The sequence below is a fragment of the Somniosus microcephalus genome, chromosome 25 (assembly GCF_052327205.1).
Source record: "Somniosus microcephalus isolate GS21.2 chromosome 25, FLI_Smic_1.0, whole genome shotgun sequence".
Lineage (NCBI taxonomy): Eukaryota > Metazoa > Chordata > Chondrichthyes > Squaliformes > Somniosidae > Somniosus > Somniosus microcephalus.
The window spans coordinates 53,600,581-53,619,208 of NC_141011.1; the positions used below are offsets into that span (position 1 = coordinate 53,600,581).

At 45.4% G+C, this 18,628-nt stretch overlaps 6 non-coding genes across 6 annotated transcripts; all 6 read right to left on the minus strand.

The window, feature by feature from the left end:
• Positions 1-420: 420 nt before the first annotated feature.
• On the minus strand, positions 421-584 carry LOC147100867 (U1 spliceosomal RNA). Its single transcript, XR_015073668.1, has one exon. It is a non-coding gene; the product is annotated as a U1 spliceosomal RNA (small nuclear RNA).
• Positions 585-3,589: 3,005 nt separating this feature from the next.
• Positions 3,590-3,753, minus strand: LOC147100868 (U1 spliceosomal RNA). Its single transcript, XR_015073669.1, has one exon. It is a non-coding gene; the product is annotated as a U1 spliceosomal RNA (small nuclear RNA).
• A 3,007-nt stretch (positions 3,754-6,760) lies between these two features.
• LOC147100869 (U1 spliceosomal RNA) lies at positions 6,761-6,924 on the minus strand. Its single transcript, XR_015073670.1, has one exon. It is a non-coding gene; the product is annotated as a U1 spliceosomal RNA (small nuclear RNA).
• A 3,009-nt stretch (positions 6,925-9,933) lies between these two features.
• On the minus strand, positions 9,934-10,097 carry LOC147100870 (U1 spliceosomal RNA). Its single transcript, XR_015073672.1, has one exon. It is a non-coding gene; the product is annotated as a U1 spliceosomal RNA (small nuclear RNA).
• A 3,011-nt stretch (positions 10,098-13,108) lies between these two features.
• LOC147100871 (U1 spliceosomal RNA) lies at positions 13,109-13,272 on the minus strand. The gene has a single exon (XR_015073673.1). It is a non-coding gene; the product is annotated as a U1 spliceosomal RNA (small nuclear RNA).
• A 3,011-nt stretch (positions 13,273-16,283) lies between these two features.
• LOC147100872 (U1 spliceosomal RNA) lies at positions 16,284-16,447 on the minus strand. Its single transcript, XR_015073674.1, has one exon. It is a non-coding gene; the product is annotated as a U1 spliceosomal RNA (small nuclear RNA).
• Positions 16,448-18,628: the final 2,181 nt, after the last annotated feature.

An 18,628-nucleotide genomic window follows, 5' to 3' on the forward strand; every position in this document is an offset into this window, starting at 1 on the left:
TTTGAAAGAGCCGGCAGAGACACGATGGGCCGAATGGCCTGGTTGTGTGCTGTATGATTGTTTCTGTAGTGAATAAGGTTGAACATTTTGCCAAAGTGCAGAGTTGGCATGCAGCTTTGAAACATTTTTTGTATGCGGTGTATAATTGTTGATTTTTTGTGGAAAATGTGTAATTTCTTAGTAGTAAGGATGAATATAACTGTGAGTGTAAAGATGAAATGAAATGTGAGCGTTAGGATGGGTTATGATGCGATTTGAATAGGCCATTATGCAGAGTTGTATTGTGTCACAGCTCCCTGTGTTGGGAATAAAGCGCAGTTAGAATTGAAAACAAAGCAAACGATATATATAACGGTATATATATTTGACAGCTTAGTTGAAAAGAGAATGCTGTTGAAATTCTATTTTTTATTGTAAAGCCAGGGGAGAGCGCGAACGCAGTCCCCCACTACCACAAATTTTGCAGTCGAGTATCCCGCATTTGGGGACATCGCAGGCGTCAGCACACCCGAAGTGCAATGGGCTAGCCTCGTCCTGGGAGAACCACCTTCTTGATCATGGTGTCTCCCCTGCCAGGTAAGTATGCTTTCCAGCTGCACACACTGCCTCGCCACATCATTCACTGCCTCTTACCGTCTCAACGACTCCTTTTTTAAAATCACAATGTCCCTTCATTCAGAAAGTGCTGCTGTTTTCTCATGTCGATTCTGCTAAAATATTGCAATATATAATGATATACCCTTTGACAAAACGCTGCAATAATACAGAGCCGGCCATGCATATTTGCATATTGCCCTTAAAAGGAAACGAACGCTCCCTCAGTAACTGTCCTTCAGGCCACGGAAAGCTTTCTGGAAATAAATCTCTCCTTATATTTATTGCATCTGAAGTAAATGTTTGTCATATCTTCATATGAACAATAATTCGGAATCTGATGTCTTTGAAAAAGCAATTTTCAAGTTTTGCCCATAAAGACCGATAAGAGACATCGTGAGGTTCTGGCCCATCAAGTCTTCATCACTTGTCACATTCACTCACTGTGGTTGAAATATTTCACCAACAAACCCACCTTCATTTCTTTAAGCGGGTTTCACATTTTTTGTCTTATAATAGTCCTGTGAAGGGCCTTGGGACGTTTTTACTACGTTAAAGACGCTATATAAAGACAAGTTGTTGTTGGTGTTGTTGTTGTTTTTGTTTGCAATCTTTCTCACTCTTTTCAGTATGATCATTGTCCTCATAGTGAGTAAATGATATAAGGAAAAGCCACATTAAGAGCTTAAACGCGGAGCTGGGAATTAAATGTTCCTTAATGTTGTTATATGTAAGGGAGACACTGGAAATATTGAGGTACTCGAGCCAACGGTGCAGCAATCCTAACTTCCTCCAGCATGGTCAGTGCTTCCAGTAAGACTTTCTCCTGTTCCGTTTCAGTCATGCCGTAAATCAAAATGATGTCCTGTGGCAGGGAATATCACCAGGACCTTCTAAGAACCGTGGCATTTTCCTTTGCAAACAACATGAGAGGGCTGTCCTACGATGAGAGATTGTGTAGAATGGGCCTATACTCTCGGCAGTTTAGAAGAATGAGAGGTGATCTCATTGAAACATGCAAGATTCTGAAGGGGGTTGGCAGGGTAGATACTGAGAGGTTGTTTCCCCTGGCTGGAGTGTCTAGAACTAGGGGGCATAGTCTCAGGATAAGGGGTAGGCCATTTAAGACCGAGATGAGGAGGAATTTCTTCACTCAGAAGGTTGTGAACCTTTGGAGTTCTCTGCCCCAGAGGGCTGTGAATGCCGAGTCTTTGGGTATATTCAAGGCTGAGATTGATAGATTTTTGGACTCTAGGGTTATGGAGATCGAGCGGGAAAGTGGAGTTGAGGTCGATGACCGGCCATGATCTTATTGAATGGCGGAGCCGGCTCGAGGGGCCGCATGGCCTACTCCTGCTCTTATTTCTTATTTCTTAACCACATGCCGTCATCCACAAATAAAGAAGTAACAGAAAGGGTTACTTCTCCAAGAACTCTGCTGCCCGTATCCTAAGTCGCACCAAGTCCCATTTACCCATCACCCCCTGTGCTCGCTGACCTGCATTGGCTCATGGTCCAGCAACGCCTCGATTTTTAAATTCTCTTGTTTTCAAATCCCTCCACGGCATCGCCCCCCCCTTTCCCTGTAACCTCCTCCAGCCCTGCAACCAATGCACTCTTTAAAGCCGCGTGGAAACGCAGAGCGCTGCAGGTCCCGCGCATCCGGTGAGCCGGCTTTTGAATAGAAAAAACGTGCACGTGCTGAATTTTGAATGGGCCGCACAGCCCGTTGACGGGGCGTGCGGGCCAAAGAAACAAATTAGAGGGACCGTTGCCTACAACCCTCCGAGGTCATATAATAGAACGATTGCAGCACAGAGGGAGGCCATTCGGCCCGTCGAGCCCGTGCCGACTCTCTGCAAGAGCACTTCAGCTAGTCCCACCCCCCTGCCTTTTCCCCGTAGCCCTGCAAATTCTTTTCTTTCAGGTACTTACCCAATTCTCTTCTGAAAGCCACAATTGAATTTGTCTCCAGCACCCTTTCAAGCAGTGATTTCCAGATGCTAACCGCTCGCTGCGTAAGAACATTTTCCCTCATGTCGCCTTTGATCTCTGTGATCATGCAATTTGGGCGTCTTGCGTATCCCCTACTTTATTCGCTCCGCCGGTGGCGGGCGTGCTTTCAGCTGCCTAGGCCCTAAACTCTGGAATTCCCTCCCGAAACCTCTCCGCCTCTCTCTCTCTCCTCCTTTCAGACGCTCCTTAAAACCTACCTTTTCGAGCAAGCTTTTGGTCATCTGTCCTAATATCTCCTTGTGCGGCTGGGTGTCAAATTTAGTTTGCTAACACTCCTGTGGAGTGCCTTGGGACGTTTCACTATGTTAAAGACGCTATATAAATACAAGATGATGAGTAAATAAGGATAAACTGTTTCCAGTGTCGGAAGGGTCAGTAACCAGGAGACACAGATTGAAGAAAATTTGCAAAAGAAGCAGAGGCGACAGTAGGATGTTTCCCCGCCTTCCCCACCCCAGCTCGAGGTGACCTAAGGTAAAAAGGTAATTTGGATAATATTTGAAGGTAAAATAATTGCAGGGCTTTGGTGAAAGAAGAGAGGAGTAGGATTAATTGGATAGCCCTTTGAAAGAGCCGGCAGAGACACGATGGGCCGAATGGCCTGGTTGTGTGCTGTATGATTGTTTCTGTAGTGAATAAGGTTGAACATTTTGCCAAAGTGCAGAGTTGGCATGCAGCTTTGAAACATTTTTTGTATGCGGTGTATAATTGTTGATTTTTTGTGGAAAATGTGTAATTTCTTAGTAGTAAGGATGAATATAACTGTGAGTGTAAAGATGAAATGAAATGTGAGCGTTAGGATGGGTTATGATGCGATTTGAATAGGCCATTATGCAGAGTTGTATTGTGTCACAGCTCCCTGTGTTGGGAATAAAGCGGTTAGAATTGAAAACAAAGCAAACGATATATATAACGGTATATATTTGACAGCTTAGTTGAAAAGAGAATGCTGTTGAAATTCTATTTTTTATTGTAAAGCCAGGGGAGAGCGCGAACGCAGTCCCCCACTACCACAAATTTTGCAGTCGAGTATCCCGCATTTGGGGACATCGCAGGCGTCAGCACACCCGAAGTGCAATGGGCTAGCCTCGTCCTGGGAGAACCACCTTCTTGATCATGGTGTCTCCCCTGCCAGGTAAGTATGCTTTCCAGCTGCACACACTGCCTCGCCACATCATTCACTGCCTCTTACTGTCTCAACGACTCCTTTTTTAAAATCACAATGTCCCTTCATTCAGAAAGTGCTGCTGTTTTCTCATGTCGATTCTGCTAAAATATTGCAATATATAATGATATACCCTTTGACAAAACGCTGCAATAATACAGAGCCGGCCATGCATATTTGCAAATTGCCCTTAAAAGGAAACGAACGCTCCCTCAGTAACTGTCCTTCAGGCCACGGAAAGTTTTCTGGAAATAAATCTCTCCTTATATTTATTGCATCTGAAGTAAATGTTTGTCATATCTTCATATGAACAATAATTCGGAATCTGATGTCTTTGAAAAAGCAATTTTCAAGTTTTGCCCATAAAGACCGATAAGAGACATAGTGAGGTTCTGGCCCATCAAGTCTTCATCACTTGTCACATTCACTCACTGTGGTTGAAATATTTCACCAACAAACCCACCTTCATTTCTTTAAGCGGGTTTCACATTTTTTGTCTTATAATAGTCCTGTGAAGGGCCTTGGGACGTTTTTACTACGTTAAAGACGCTATATAAAGACAAGTTGTTGTTGGTGTTGTTGTTGTTTTTGTTTGCAATCTTTCTCACTCTTTTCAGTATGATCATTGTCCTCATAGTGAGTAAATGATATAAGGAAAAGCCACATTAAGAGCTTAAACGCGGAGCTGGGAATTAAATGTTCCTTAATGTTGTTATATGTAAGGGAGACACTGGAAATATTGAGGTACTCGAGCCAACGGTGCAGCAATCCTAACTTCCTCCAGCATGGTCAGTGCTTCCAGTAAGACTTTCTCCTGTTCCGTTTCAGTCATGCCGTAAATCAAAATGATGTCCTGTGGCAGGGAATATCACCAGGACCTTCTAAGAACCGTGGCATTTTCCTTTGCAAACAACATGAGAGGGCTGTCCTACGATGAGAGATTGTGTAGAATGGGCCTATACTCTCGGCAGTTTAGAAGAATGAGAGGTGATCTCATTGAAACATGCAAGATTCTGAAGGGGGTTGGCAGGGTAGATACTGAGAGGTTGTTTCCCCTGGCTGGAGTGTCTAGAACTAGGGGGCATAGTCTCAGGATAAGGGGTAGGCCATTTAAGACCGAGATGAGGAGGAATTTCTTCACTCAGAAGGTTGTGAACCTTTGGAGTTCTCTGCCCCAGAGGGCTGTGAATGCCGAGTCTTTGGGTATATTCAAGGCTGAGATTGATAGATTTTTGGACTCTAGGGTTATGGAGATCGAGCGGGAAAGTGGAGTTGAGGTCGATGACCGGCCATGATCTTATTGAATGGCGGAGCCGGCTCGAGGGGCCGCATGGCCTACTCCTGCTCTTATTTCTTATTTCTTAACCACATGCCGTCATCCACAAATAAAGAAGTAACAGAAAGGGTTACTTCTCCAAGAACTCTGCTGCCCGTATCCTAAGTCGCACCAAGTCCCATTTACCCATCACCCCCTGTGCTCGCTGACCTGCATTGGCTCATGGTCCAGCAACGCCTCGATTTTTAAATTCTCTTGTTTTCAAATCCCTCCACGGCATCGCCCCCCCCTTTCCCTGTAACCTCCTCCAGCCCTGCAACCAATGCACTCTTTAAAGCCGCGTGGAAACGCAGAGCGCTGCAGGTCCCGCGCATCCGGTGAGCCGGCTTTTGAATAGAAAAAACGTGCACGTGCTGAATTTTGAATGGGCCGCACAGCCCGTTGACGGGGCGTGCGGGCCAAAGAAACAAATTAGAGGGACCGTTGCCTACAACCCTCCGAGGTCATATAATAGAACGATTGCAGCACAGAGGGAGGCCATTCGGCCCGTCGAGCCCGTGCCGACTCTCTGCAAGAGCACTTCAGCTAGTCCCACCCCCCTGCCTTTTCCCCGTAGCCCTGCAAATTCTTTTCTTTCAGGTACTTACCCAATTCTCTTCTGAAAGCCACAATTGAATTTGTCTCCAGCACCCTTTCAAGCAGTGATTTCCAGATGCTAACCGCTCGCTGCGTAAGAACATTTTCCCTCATGTCGCCTTTGATCTCTGTGATCATGCAATTTGGGCGTCTTGCGTATCCCCTACTTTATTCGCTCCGCCGGTGGCGGGCGTGCTTTCAGCTGCCTAGGCCCTAAACTCTGGAATTCCCTCCCGAAACCTCTCCGCCTCTCTCTCTCTCCTCCTTTCAGACGCTCCTTAAAACCTACCTTTTCGAGCAAGCTTTTGGTCATCTGTCCTAATATCTCCTTGTGCGGCTGGGTGTCAAATTTAGTTTGCTAACACTCCTGTGGAGTGCCTTGGGACGTTTCACTATGTTAAAGACGCTATATAAATACAAGATGATGAGTAAATAAGGATAAACTGTTTCCAGTGTCGGAAGGGTCAGTAACCAGGAGACACAGATTGAAGAAAATTTGCAAAAGAAGCAGAGGCGACAGTAGGATGTTTCCCCGCCTTCCCCACCCCAGCTCGAGGTGACCTAAGGTAAAAAGGTAATTTGGATAATATTTGAAGGTAAAATAATTGCAGGGCTTTGGTGAAAGAAGAGAGGAGTAGGATTAATTGGATAGCCCTTTGAAAGAGCCGGCAGAGACACGATGGGCCGAATGGCCTGGTTGTGTGCTGTATGATTGTTTCTGTAGTGAATAAGGTTGAACATTTTGCCAAAGTGCAGAGTTGGCATGCAGCTTTGAAACATTTTTTGTATGCGGTGTATAATTGTTGATTTTTTGTGGAAAATGTGTAATTTCTTAGTAGTAAGGATGAATATAACTGTGAGTGTAAAGATGAAATGAAATGTGAGCGTTAGGATGGGTTATGATGCGATTTGAATAGGCCATTATGCAGAGTTGTATTGTGTCACAGCTCCCTGTGTTGGGAATAAAGCGCAGTTAGAATTGAAAACAAAGCAAACGATATATATAACGGTATATATTTGACAGCTTAGTTGAAAAGAGAATGCTGTTGAAATTCTATTTTTTATTGTAAAGCCAGGGGAGAGCGCGAACGCAGTCCCCCACTACCACAAATTTTGCAGTCGAGTATCCCGCATTTGGGGACATCGCAGGCGTCAGCACACCCGAAGTGCAATGGGCTAGCCTCGTCCTGGGAGAACCACCTTCTTGATCATGGTGTCTCCCCTGCCAGGTAAGTATGCTTTCCAGCTGCACACACTGCCTCGCCACATCATTCACTGCCTCTTACCGTCTCAACGACTCCTTTTTTAAAATCACAATGTCCCTTCATTCAGAAAGTGCTGCTGTTTTCTCATGTCGATTCTGCTAAAATATTGCAATATATAATGATATACCCTTTGACAAAACGCTGCAATAATACAGAGCCGGCCATGCATATTTGCATATTGCCCTTAAAAGGAAACGAACGCTCCCTCAGTAACTGTCCTTCAGGCCACGGAAAGTTTTCTGGAAATAAATCTCTCCTTATATTTATTGCATCTGAAGTAAATGTTTGTCATATCTTCATATGAACAATAATTCGGAATCTGATGTCTTTGAAAAAGCAATTTTCAAGTTTTGCCCATAAAGACCGATAAGAGACAGAGTGAGGTTCTGGCCCATCAAGTCTTCATCACTTGTCACATTCACTCACTGTGGTTGAAATATTTCACCAACAAACCCACCTTCATTTCTTTAAGCGGGTTTCACATTTTTTGTCTTATAATAGTCCTGTGAAGGGCCTTGGGACGTTTTTACTACGTTAAAGACGCTATATAAAGACAAGTTGTTGTTGGTGTTGTTGTTGTTTTTGTTTGCAATCTTTCTCACTCTTTTCAGTATGATCATTGTCCTCATAGTGAGTAAATGATATAAGGAAAAGCCACATTAAGAGCTTAAACGCGGAGCTGGGAATTAAATGTTCCTTAATGTTGTTATATGTAAGGGAGACACTGGAAATATTGAGGTACTCGAGCCAACGGTGCAGCAATCCTAACTTCCTCCAGCATGGTCAGTGCTTCCAGTAAGACTTTCTCCTGTTCCGTTTCAGTCATGCCGTAAATCAAAATGATGTCCTGTGGCAGGGAATATCACCAGGACCTTCTAAGAACCGTGGCATTTTCCTTTGCAAACAACATGAGAGGGCTGTCCTACGATGAGAGATTGTGTAGAATGGGCCTATACTCTCGGCAGTTTAGAAGAATGAGAGGTGATCTCATTGAAACATGCAAGATTCTGAAGGGGGTTGGCAGGGTAGATACTGAGAGGTTGTTTTCCCTGGCTGGAGTGTCTAGAACTAGGGGGCATAGTCTCAGGATAAGGGGTAGGCCATTTAAGACCGAGATGAGGAGGAATTTCTTCACTCAGAAGCTTGTGAACCTTTGGAGTTCTCTGCCCCAGAGGGCTGTGAATGCCGAGTCTTTGGGTATATTCAAGGCTGAGATTGATAGATTTTTGGACTCTAGGGTTATGGAGATCGAGCGGGAAAGTGGAGTTGAGGTCGATGACCGGCCATGATCTTATTGAATGGCGGAGCCGGCTCGAGGGGCCGCATGGCCTACTCCTGCTCTTATTTCTTATTTCTTAACCACATGCCGTCATCCACAAATAAAGAAGTAACAGAAAGGGTTACTTCTCCAAGAACTCTGCTGCCCGTATCCTAAGTCGCACCAAGTCCCATTTACCCATCACCCCCTGTGCTCGCTGACCTGCATTGGCTCATGGTCCAGCAACGCCTCGATTTTTAAATTCTCTTGTTTTCAAATCCCTCCACGGCATCGCCCCCCCCTTTCCCTGTAACCTCCTCCAGCCCTGCAACCAATGCACTCTTTAAAGCCGCGTGGAAACGCAGAGCGCTGCAGGTCCCGCGCATCCGGTGAGCCGGCTTTTGAATAGAAAAAACGTGCACGTGCTGAATTTTGAATGGGCCGCACAGCCCGTTGACGGGGCGTGCGGGCCAAAGAAACAAATTAGAGGGACCGTTGCCTACAACCCTCCGAGGTCATATAATAGAACGATTGCAGCACAGAGGGAGGCCATTCGGCCCGTCGAGCCCGTGCCGACTCTCTGCAAGAGCACTTCAGCTAGTCCCACCCCCCTGCCTTTTCCCCGTAGCCCTGCAAATTCTTTTCTTTCAGGTACTTACCCAATTCTCTTCTGAAAGCCACAATTGAATTTGTCTCCAGCACCCTTTCAAGCAGTGATTTCCAGATGCTAACCGCTCGCTGCGTAAGAACATTTTCCCTCATGTCGCCTTTGATCTCTGTGATCATGCAATTTGGGCGTCTTGCGTATCCCCTACTTTATTCGCTCCGCCGGTGGCGGGCGTGCTTTCAGCTGCCTAGGCCCTAAACTCTGGAATTCCCTCCCGAAACCTCTCCGCCTCTCTCTCTCTCCTCCTTTCAGACGCTCCTTAAAACCTACCTTTTCGAGCAAGCTTTTGGTCATCTGTCCTAATATCTCCTTGTGCGGCTGGGTGTCAAATTTAGTTTGCTAACACTCCTGTGGAGTGCCTTGGGACATTTCACTATGTTAAAGACGCTATATAAATACAAGATGATGAGTAAATAAGGATAAACTGTTTCCAGTGTCGGAAGGGTCAGTAACCAGGAGACACAGATTGAAGAAAATTTGCAAAAGAAGCAGAGGCGACAGTAGGATGTTTCCCCGCCTTCCCCACCCCAGCTCGAGGTGACCTAAGGTAAAAAGGTAATTTGGATAATATTTGAAGGTAAAATAATTGCAGGGCTTTGGTGAAAGAAGAGAGGAGTAGGATTAATTGGATAGCCCTTTGAAAGAGCCGGCAGAGACACGATGGGCCGAATGGCCTGGTTGTGTGCTGTATGATTGTTTCTGTAGTGAATAAGGTTGAACATTTTGCCAAAGTGCAGAGTTGGCATGCAGCTTTGAAACATTTTTTGTATGCGGTGTATAATTGTTGATTTTTTGTGGAAAATGTGTAATTTCTTAGTAGTAAGGATGAATATAACTGTGAGTGTAAAGATGAAATGAAATGTGAGCGTTAGGATGGGTTATGATGCGATTTGAATAGGCCATTATGCAGAGTTGTATTGTGTCACAGCTCCCTGTGTTGGGAATAAAGCGCAGTTAGAATTGAAAACAAAGCAAACGATATATATAACGGTATATATATTTGACAGCTTAGTTGAAAAGAGAATGCTGTTGAAATTCTATTTTTTATTGTAAAGCCAGGGGAGAGCGCGAACGCAGTCCCCCACTACCACAAATTTTGCAGTCGAGTATCCCGCATTTGGGGACATCGCAGGCGTCAGCACACCCGAAGTGCAATGGGCTAGCCTCGTCCTGGGAGAACCACCTTCTTGATCATGGTGTCTCCCCTGCCAGGTAAGTATGCTTTCCAGCTGCACACACTGCCTCGCCACATCATTCACTGCCTCTTACCGTCTCAACGACTCCTTTTTTAAAATCACAATGTCCCTTCATTCAGAAAGTGCTGCTGTTTTCTCATGTCGATTCTGCTAAAATATTGCAATATATAATGATATATCCTTTGACAAAACGCTGCAATAATACAGAGCCGGCCATGCATATGTGCATATTGCCCTTAAAAGGAAACGAACGCTCCCTCAGTAACTGTCCTTCAGGCCACGGAAAGTTTTCTGGAAATAAATCTCTCCTTATATTTATTGCATCTGAAGTAAATGTTTGTCATATCTTCATATGATCAATAATTCGGAATCTGATGTCTTTGAAAAAGCAATTTTCAAGTTTTGCCCATAAAGACCGATAAGAGACATAGTGAGGTTTTGGCCCATCAAGTCTTCATCACTTGTCACATTCACTCACTGTGGTTGAAATATTTCACCAACAAACCCACCTTCATTTCTTTAAGCGGGTTTCACATTTTTTGTCTTATAATAGTCCTGTGAAGGGCCTTGGGACGTTTTTACTACGTTAAAGACGCTATATAAAGACAAGTTGTTGTTGGTGTTGTTGTTGTTTTTGTTTGTAATCTTTCTCACTCTTTTCAGTATGATCATTGTCCTCATAGTGAGTAAATGATATAAGGAAAAGCCACATTAAGAGCTTAAACGCGGAGCTGGGAATTAAATGTTCCTTAATGTTGTTATATGTAAGGGAGACACTGGAAATATTGAGGTACTCGAGCCAACGGTGCAGCAATCCTAACTTCCTCCAGCATGGTCAGTGCTTCCAGTAAGACTTTCTCCTGTTCCGTTTCAGTCATGCCGTAAATCAAAATGATGTCCTGTGGCAGGGAATATCACCAGGACCTTCTAAGAACCGTGGCATTTTCCTTTGCAAACAACATGAGAGGGCTGTCCTACGATGAGAGATTGTGTAGAATGGGCCTATACTCTCGGCAGTTTAGAAGAATGAGAGGTGATCTCATTGAAACATGCAAGATTCTGAAGGGGGTTGGCAGGGTAGATACTGAGAGGTTGTTTCCCCTGGCTGGAGTGTCTAGAACTAGGGGGCATAGTCTCAGGATAAGGGGTAGGCCATTTAAGACCGAGATGAGGAGGAATTTCTTCACTCAGAAGCTTGTGAACCTTTGGAGTTCTCTGCCCCAGAGGGCTGTGAATGCCGAGTCTTTGGGTATATTCAAGGCTGAGATTGATAGATTTTTGGACTCTAGGGTTATGGAGATCGAGCGGGAAAGTGGAGTTGAGGTCGATGACCGGCCATGATCTTATTGAATGGCGGAGCCGGCTCGAGGGGCCGCATGGCCTACTCCTGCTCTTATTTCTTATTTCTTAACCACATGCCGTCATCCACAAATAAAGAAGTAACAGAAAGGGTTACTTCTCCAAGAACTCTGCTGCCCGTATCCTAAGTCGCACCAAGTCCCATTTACCCATCACCCCCTGTGCTCGCTGACCTGCATTGGCTCATGGTCCAGCAACGCCTCGATTTTTAAATTCTCTTGTTTTCAAATCCCTCCACGGCATCGCCCCCCCCCCTTTCCCTGTAACCTCCTCCAGCCCTGCAACCAATGCACTCTTTAAAGCCGCGTGGAAACGCAGAGCGCTGCAGGTCCCGCGCATCCGGTGAGCCGGCTTTTGAATAGAAAAAACGTGCACGTGCTGAATTTTGAATGGGCCGCACAGCCCGTTGACGGGGCGTGCGGGCCAAAGAAACAAATTAGAGGGACCGTTGCCTACAACCCTCCGAGGTCATATAATAGAACGATTGCAGCACAGAGGGAGGCCATTCGGCCCGTCGAGCCCGTGCCGACTCTCTGCAAGAGCACTTCAGCTAGTCCCACCCCCCTGCCTTTTCCCCGTAGCCCTGCAAATTCTTTTCTTTCAGGTACTTACCCAATTCTCTTCTGAAAGCCACAATTGAATTTCTCTCCAGCACCCTTTCAAGCAGTGATTTCCAGATGCTAACCGCTCGCTGCGTAAGAACATTTTCCCTCATGTCGCCTTTGATCTCTGTGATCATGCAATTTGGGCGTCTTGCGTATCCCCTACTTTATTCGCTCCGCCGGTGGCGGGCGTGCTTTCAGCTGCCTAGGCCCTAAACTCTGGAATTCCCTCCCGAAACCTCTCCGCCTCTCTCTCTCTCCTCCTTTCAGACGCTCCTTAAAACCTACCTTTTCGAGCAAGCTTTTGGTCATCTGTCCTAATATCTCCTTGTGCGGCTGGGTGTCAAATTTAGTTTGCTAACACTCCTGTGGAGTGCCTTGGGACGTTTCACTATGTTAAAGACGCTATATAAATACAAGATGATGAGTAAATAAGGATAAACTGTTTCCAGTGTCGGAAGGGTCAGTAACCAGGAGACACAGATTGAAGAAAATTTGCAAAAGAAGCAGAGGCGACAGTAGGATGTTTCCCCGCCTTCCCCACCCCAGCTCGAGGTGACCTAAGGTAAAAAGGTAATTTGGATAATATTTGAAGGTAAAATAATTGCAGGGCTTTGGTGAAAGAAGAGAGGAGTAGGATTAATTGGATAGCCCTTTGAAAGAGCCGGCAGAGACACGATGGGCCGAATGGCCTGGTTGTGTGCTGTATGATTGTTTCTGTAGTGAATAAGGTTGAACATTTTGCCAAAGTGCAGAGTTGGCATGCAGCTTTGAAACATTTTTTGTATGCGGTGTATAATTGTTGATTTTTTGTGGAAAATGTGTAATTTCTTAGTAGTAAGGATGAATATAACTGTGAGTGTAAAGATGAAATGAAATGTGAGCGTTAGGATGGGTTATGATGCGATTTGAATAGGCCATTATGCAGAGTTGTATTGTGTCACAGCTCCCTGTGTTGGGAATAAAGCGCAGTTAGAATTGAAAACAAAGCAAACGATATATATAACGGTATATATATTTGACAGCTTAGTTGAAAAGAGAATGCTGTTGAAATTCTATTTTTTATTGTAAAGCCAGGGGAGAGCGCGAACGCAGTCCCCCACTACCACAAATTTTGCAGTCGAGTATCCCGCATTTGGGGACATCGCAGGCGTCAGCACACCCGAAGTGCAATGGGCTAGCCTCGTCCTGGGAGAACCACCTTCTTGATCATGGTGTCTCCCCTGCCAGGTAAGTATGCTTTCCAGCTGCACACACTGCCTCGCCACATCATTCACTGCCTCTTACCGTCTCAACGACTCCTTTTTTAAAATCACAATGTCCCTTCATTCAGAAAGTGCTGCTGTTTTCTCATGTCGATTCTGCTAAAATATTGCAATATATAATGATATACCCTTTGACAAAACGCTGCAATAATACAGAGCCGGCCATGCATATTTGCATATTGCCCTTAAAAGGAAACGAACGCTCCCTCAGTAACTGTCCTTCAGGCCACGGAAAGTTTTCTGGAAATAAATCTCTCCTTATATTTATTGCATCTGAAGTAAATGTTTGTCATATCTTCATATGAACAATAATTCGGAATCTGATGTCTTTGAAAAAGCAATTTTCAAGTTTTGCCCATAAAGACCGATAAGAGACATAGTGAGGTTCTGGCCCATCAAGTCTTCATCACTTGTCACATTCACTCACTGTGGTTGAAATATTTCACCAACAAACCCACCTTCATTTCTTTAAGCGGGTTTCACATTTTTTGTCTTATAATAGTCCTGTGAAGGGCCTTGGGACGTTTTTACTACGTTAAAGACGCTATATAAAGACAAGTTGTTGTTGGTGTTGTTGTTGTTTTTGTTTGCAATCTTTCTCACTCTTTTCAGTATGATCATTGTCCTCATAGTGAGTAAATGATATAAGGAAAAGCCACATTAAGAGCTTAAACGCGGAGCTGGGAATTAAATGTTCCTTAATGTTGTTATATGTAAGGGAGACACTGGAAATATTGAGGTACTCGAGCCAACGGTGCAGCAATCCTAACTTCCTCCAGCATGGTCAGTGCTTCCAGTAAGACTTTCTCCTGTTCCGTTTCAGTCATGCCGTAAATCAAAATGATGTCCTGTGGCAGGGAATATCACCAGGACCTTCTAAGAACCGTGGCATTTTCCTTTGCAAACAACATGAGAGGGCTGTCCTACGATGAGAGATTGTGTAGAATGGGCCTATACTCTCGGCAGTTTAGAAGAATGAGAGGTGATCTCATTGAAACATGCAAGATTCTGAAGGGGGTTGGCAGGGTAGATACTGAGAGGTTGTTTCCCCTGGCTGGAGTGTCTAGAACTAGGGGGCATAGTCTCAGGATAAGGGGTAGGCCATTTAAGACCGAGATGAGGAGGAATTTCTTCACTCAGAAGGTTGTGAACCTTTGGAGTTCTCTGCCCCAGAGGGCTGTGAATGCCGAGTCTTTGGGTATATTCAAGGCTGAGATTGATAGATTTTTGGACTCTAGGGTTATGGAGATCGAGCGGGAAAGTGGAGTTGAGGTCGATGACCGGCCATGATCTTATTGAATGGCGGAGCCGGCTCGAGGGGCCGCATGGCCTACTCCTGCTCTTATTTCTTATTTCTTAACCACATGCCGTCATCCACAAATAAAGAAGTAACAGAAAGGGTTACTTCTCCAAGAACTCTGCTGCCCGTATCCTAAGTCGCACCAAGTCCCATTTACCCATCACCCCCTGTGCTCGCTGACCTGCATTGGCTCATGGTCCAGCAACGCCTCGATTTTTAAATTCTCTTGTTTTCAAATCCCTCCACGGCATCGCCCCCCCCCCTTTCCCTGTAACCTCCTCCAGCCCTGCAACCAATGCACTCTTTAAAGCCGCGTGGAAACGCAGAGCGCTGCAGGTCCCGCGCATCCGGTGAGCCGGCTTTTGAATAGAAAAAACGTGCACGTGCTGAATTTTGAATGGGCCGCACAGCCCGTTGACGGGGCGTGCGGGCCAAAGAAACAAATTAGAGGGACCGTTGCCTACAACCCTCCGAGGTCATATAATAGAACGATTGCAGCACAGAGGGAGGCCATTCGGCCCGTCGAGCCCGTGCCGACTCTCTGCAAGAGCACTTCAGCTAGTCCCACCCCCCTGCCTTTTCCCCGTAGCCCTGCAAATTCTTTTCTTTCAGGTACTTACCCAATTCTCTTCTGAAAGCCACAATTGAATTTCTCTCCAGCACCCTTTCAAGCAGTGATTTCCAGATGCTAACCGCTCGCTGCGTAAGAACATTTTCCCTCATGTCGCCTTTGATCTCTGTGATCATGCAATTTGGGCGTCTTGCGTATCCCCTACTTTATTCGCTCCGCCGGTGGCGGGCGTGCTTTCAGCTGCCTAGGCCCTAAACTCTGGAATTCCCTCCCGAAACCTCTCCGCCTCTCTCTCTCTCCTCCTTTCAGACGCTCCTTAAAACCTACCTTTTCGAGCAAGCTTTTGGTCATCTGTCCTAATATCTCCTTGTGCGGCTGGGTGTCAAATTTAGTTTGCTAACACTCCTGTGGAGTGCCTTGGGACGTTTCACTATGTTAAAGACGCTATATAAATACAAGATGATGAGTAAATAAGGATAAACTGTTTCCAGTGTCGGAAGGGTCAGTAACCAGGAGACACAGATTGAAGAAAATTTGCAAAAGAAGCAGAGGCGACAGTAGGATGTTTCCCCGCCTTCCCCACCCCAGCTCGAGGTGACCTAAGGTAAAAAGGTAATTTGGATAATATTTGAAGGTAAAATAATTGCAGGGCTTTGGTGAAAGAAGAGAGGAGTAGGATTAATTGGATAGCCCTTTGAAAGAGCCGGCAGAGACACGATGGGCCGAATGGCCTGGTTGTGTGCTGTATGATTGTTTCTGTAGTGAATAAGGTTGAACATTTTGCCAAAGTGCAGAGTTGGCATGCAGCTTTGAAACATTTTTTGTATGCGGTGTATAATTGTTGATTTTTTGTGGAAAATGTGTAATTTCTTAGTAGTAAGGATGAATATAACTGTGAGTGTAAAGATGAAATGAAATGTGAGCGTTAGGATGGGTTATGATGCGATTTGAATAGGCCATTATGCAGAGTTGTATTGTGTCACAGCTCCCTGTGTTGGGAATAAAGCGCAGTTAGAATTGAAAACAAAGCAAACGATATATATAACGGTATATATATTTGACAGCTTAGTTGAAAAGAGAATGCTGTTGAAATTCTATTTTTTATTGTAAAGCCAGGGGAGAGCGCGAACGCAGTCCCCCACTACCACAAATTTTGCAGTCGAGTATCCCGCATTTGGGGACATCGCAGGCGTCAGCACACCCGAAGTGCAATGGGCTAGCCTCGTCCTGGGAGAACCACCTTCTTGATCATGGTGTCTCCCCTGCCAGGTAAGTATGCTTTCCAGCTGCACACACTGCCTCGCCACATCATTCACTGCCTCTTACCGTCTCAACGACTCCTTTTTTAAAATCACAATGTCCCTTCATTCAGAAAGTGCTGCTGTTTTCTCATGTCGATTCTGCTAAAATATTGCAATATATAATGATATATCCTTTGACAAAACGCTGCAATAATACAGAGCCGGCCATGCATATGTGCATATTGCCCTTAAAAGGAAACGAACGCTCCCTCAGTAACTGTCCTTCAGGCCACGGAAAGTTTTCTGGAAATAAATCTCTCCTTATATTTATTGCATCTGAAGTAAATGTTTGTCATATCTTCATATGATCAATAATTCGGAATCTGATGTCTTTGAAAAAGCAATTTTCAAGTTTTGCCCATAAAGACCGATAAGAGACATAGTGAGGTTTTGGCCCATCAAGTCTTCATCACTTGTCACATTCACTCACTGTGGTTGAAATATTTCACCAACAAACCCACCTTCATTTCTTTAAGCGGGTTTCACATTTTTTGTCTTATAATAGTCCTGTGAAGGGCCTTGGGACGTTTTTACTACGTTAAAGACGCTATATAAAGACAAGTTGTTGTTGGTGTTGTTGTTGTTTTTGTTTGTAATCTTTCTCACTCTTTTCAGTATGATCATTGTCCTCATAGTGAGTAAATGATATAAGGAAAAGCCACATTAAGAGCTTAAACGCGGAGCTGGGAATTAAATGTTCCTTAATGTTGTTATATGTAAGGGAGACACTGGAAATATTGAGGTACTCGAGCCAACGGTGCAGCAATCCTAACTTCCTCCAGCATGGTCAGTGCTTCCAGTAAGACTTTCTCCTGTTCCGTTTCAGTCATGCCGTAAATCAAAATGATGTCCTGTGGCAGGGAATATCACCAGGACCTTCTAAGAACCGTGGCATTTTCCTTTGCAAACAACATGAGAGGGCTGTCCTACGATGAGAGATTGTGTAGAATGGGCCTATACTCTCGGCAGTTTAGAAGAATGAGAGGTGATCTCATTGAAACATGCAAGATTCTGAAGGGGGTTGGCAGGGTAGATACTGAGAGGTTGTTTCCCCTGGCTGGAGTGTCTAGAACTAGGGGGCATAGTCTCAGGATAAGGGGTAGGCCATTTAAGACCGAGATGAGGAGGAATTTCTTCACTCAGAAGCTTGTGAACCTTTGGAGTTCTCTGCCCCAGAGGGCTGTGAATGCCGAGTCTTTGGGTATATTCAAGGCTGAGATTGATAGATTTTTGGACTCTAGGGTTATGGAGATCGAGCGGGAAAGTGGAGTTGAGGTCGATGACCGGCCATGATCTTATTGAATGGCGGAGCCGGCTCGAGGGGCCGCATGGCCTACTCCTGCTCTTATTTCTTATTTCTTAACCACATGCCGTCATCCACAAATAAAGAAGTAACAGAAAGGGTTACTTCTCCAAGAACTCTGCTGCCCGTATCCTAAGTCGCACCAAGTCCCATTTACCCATCACCCCCTGTGCTCGCTGACCTGCATTGGCTCATGGTCCAGCAACGCCTCGATTTTTAAATTCTCTTGTTTTCAAATCCCTCCACGGCATCGCCCCCCCCTTTCCCTGTAACCTCCTCCAGCCCTGCAACCAATGCACTCTTTAAAGCCGCGTGGAAACGCAGAGCGCTGCAGGTCCCGCGCATCCGGTGAGCCGGCTTTTGAATAGAAAAAACGTGCACGTGCTGAATTTTGAATGGGCCGCACAGCCCGTTGACGGGGCGTGCGGGCCAAAGAAACAAATTAGAGGGACCGTTGCCTACAACCCTCCGAGGTCATATAATAGAACGATTGCAGCACAGAGGGAGGCCATTCGGCCCGTCGAGCCCGTGCCGACTCTCTGCAAGAGCACTTCAGCTAGTCCCACCCCCCTGCCTTTTCCCCGTAGCCCTGCAAATTCTTTTCTTTCAGGTACTTACCCAATTCTCTTCTGAAAGCCACAATTGAATTTCTCTCCAGCACCCTTTCAAGCAGTGATTTCCAGATGCTAACCGCTCGCTGCGTAAGAACATTTTCCCTCATGTCGCCTTTGATCTCTGTGATCATGCAATTTGGGCGTCTTGCGTATCCCCTACTTTATTCGCTCCGCCGGTGGCGGGCGTGCTTTCAGCTGCCTAGGCCCTAAACTCTGGAATTCCCTCCCGAAACCTCTCCG